This window comes from Anomaloglossus baeobatrachus, chromosome 3 (assembly GCF_048569485.1).
Source record: "Anomaloglossus baeobatrachus isolate aAnoBae1 chromosome 3, aAnoBae1.hap1, whole genome shotgun sequence".
Lineage (NCBI taxonomy): Eukaryota > Metazoa > Chordata > Amphibia > Anura > Aromobatidae > Anomaloglossus > Anomaloglossus baeobatrachus.
In genome coordinates this window covers 228,503,628-228,506,263 of record NC_134355.1, presented here as the reverse complement: position 1 = coordinate 228,506,263, position 2,636 = coordinate 228,503,628, and the positions used below count along the sequence as shown (strand labels likewise).

The window sequence follows — 2,636 nt, the reverse complement described above, 5'->3', positions numbered from 1 at the left end:
GTCGTCTTCTGGTAGCCCTCCCTCCTGTTCACAAACTGAGGTATTTTTTTTTTTTTTTTGTGTTTTTTTTTTAAAAGAAAAAAAAAAGGTTTAAAAAAACTAAATTTACACAGGTTGCAGAAACATCACAGGAGGTGCTGCCAGAAGTGGACGAAAGGGGTGGAGAAATACACGGAGCGGGCGGTCATAGTGTAAGTTTCATACAGGAATTGTTTACCACAGCACACCAAACACATAAGTAAATAATGTTTTTTTTTTTTCTTCACTAAAGGCTTCGACTTCTAGGGCTCACGATAAAGCTCCTCCAAGACCGTCCCAGGGTCGTCGTCGAGGTGGCGGTGGTCATAGTGTAAGAAATTTTTTTGTTTTTTTTGTTTCATGTCTGTGTGAATTGCTGTCTAATATTTTTTTTTTTTTTTTTTTTTTTTCTTTCTTTGAACAGGCATCACAGCGTGCTCCCGATTCTGACGGTGAGGAGGCCGGATGTATCAACATCGACCTCCTCATCGATGAAGTTAGAGAGAGGGAGCCGCTGTGGAACATGGCTGACCGCCGCCACGCTGACACTATCGTAGCGCGTCGACTCTGGGACGAGGTATGCCACGCAGCGATAGAAGGTTGGGAGGAGCTCAATTCTCGGGCCCAGAAGAAAGCGCGTAAGTATTCACAGTTCAGTAGGTTATGCTGCAGGATGTAATGTGTTGTATACTAACCACTTTGTGCTTTCCACTTTCAGGTGACAAACTTCAGAAGCGGTGGCGGTCTATCAGGGATCGCTTCAAAAAGGAGTTGAATCAAGAGATGCAGGCCCCGAGTGGATCCGGAGGACGCAGATCGAAATACCGTTACTTTAGAGCGTTGTCGTTCCTCCGGACAACTATGGTGTGCAGAAGGTAAATATTCCCCACAATATGTACAAAGTATAATAGTTTATGTCTGATCTTTTTTGCCTTTTTTTTTAGTCAGTGCCAATGTATAGCAATTAAATTAATTATTGTTTTTTTTTTCCTCTTTTTAACAGCACCGTCTGCAGCACTCGGGAGCCTGCATCGAACCCGACAGGAGCGATCCCTGAACAGTCCGCCACTGGGGAACACAGGCACAGACCCCACCCATCTGAACCTTCCCTTTCATCTACATCTGTCCCATCCACCTGCGCTGGAGCTTCCGGTGAGACTTCATTACCTGAAGCTGCTGGTGACGAGATAGCTTTTCCCCTACCCCACCCCTCTGACACTGCTGCCCTCAGTAGAACACCTTTGGGTTCTGGGCGTCAGCGTCATAGGGGTCAGGAAAGGAGCTATGCGCCCAAGTTCTTGCATCTAAATGCAGCCTTCCAGAACGCCATTAAATTATTAGCAGAACAATCTAGTTCTGGTTTTAGCTTCATGAAGGCCTCTATGGATAAAAATACACACGAATTGTGCACGCATCTGGACAGGCTGCATTTAGATGCAAGTAAATCACCCAATCATTGTTTTTTTCAAGCCGTACTCGAGCGCATGGAAAAGCTATCTCCTGACCAGCAGATGCATGTAATGCAAGCCACACAGCAGGCTCTGGCGCAGGTTTCCTCCCAACCACCTCCACCCACCCCTCGTCCAGCACCTGCCCCCCCTCCAGCCATTGTCCCTACTCCCCCTGCTGCCCAGTACCAGCCTGCTGCCCAGTACCAGCTCCCAACCACATCTGCCCCTACACTTCCTACCCACTACCACCTCTCGCCTTCCACACCCATCATGACCCCAACACAAGCCTCTAATTCACCCGCCACCTCTTCTGTCTCCCAATCCCTCCACTCAACCCCACAATCCTTAACACATCCCATCCCATCTCCTGTTTTCCCTCTTGGTTTCTCCACCACACCTTCACCTTCTGTTACTTCCCCACCAACACCACTTTCCACCCTCCATACTCCCACTGTGCATGTGTTCCCATCTGACAGCCCCTCCAGTACTATCTCCACCCCAAGCCCAAGATATACTAATTTATAATTTATTTATGTATGTAATAAAAAATAAAACATTTTAGTTGAAATGTATTTATTTGTTCTTGTTTTTTTTGGGGGGGAATATTATTTTGCAAGTTCAGTTAATAATAAGGTAATACAAAAACATAACATGTTATAATTTGACAGTGTAAAAATTACAAATTTTTAAAGATATACAAAGATTAAAATTAACAAGGTTAACAAGATATTTTTTTATTTATTTTTAACTATTTTTATTTCTTATAAAACTAAAGATAAATCTTATACCATTTGATCTTGCCAATCTACTCTACCTTCTGGGGACACAAAATAGTCAGCATATTTGTCACGGATTGTTGAACAGGCAACACTACTCCTAAATCCAGGACTGGTGTAGTCAGTCAAAGAGGTTGATTCCAAACTCTGGTCATCCAAGGACAAAGGTTCCTTTGTTAAAACAAAATTGTGTAGTACCACACATGCTTTCACTATTTCATCAACAGTTTCAATGTTTAAATTAATCGCTGTTAACAACACTCGCCATTTGCTGGTTAGTATCCCAAAGGAGCATTCCACCATTCTTCTGGCTCTGGATAATCGGTAATTATATATTTTTTGTGTTTGCGTCAATCCACGGCTTGCATATGGCTTTAATAGATGTTGGGAG

At 43.6% G+C, this 2,636-nt stretch overlaps 1 long non-coding RNA gene across 1 annotated transcript; it reads left to right on the top strand.

The window, feature by feature from the left end:
* The first annotated feature begins 576 nt into the window (after positions 1-576).
* Positions 577-1,270, top strand: LOC142295146 (uncharacterized). Its single transcript, XR_012751383.1, has 3 exons — positions 577-656; positions 737-893; positions 1,022-1,270. It is a non-coding gene; the product is annotated as an uncharacterized LOC142295146 (long non-coding RNA).
* Positions 1,271-2,636: the final 1,366 nt, after the last annotated feature.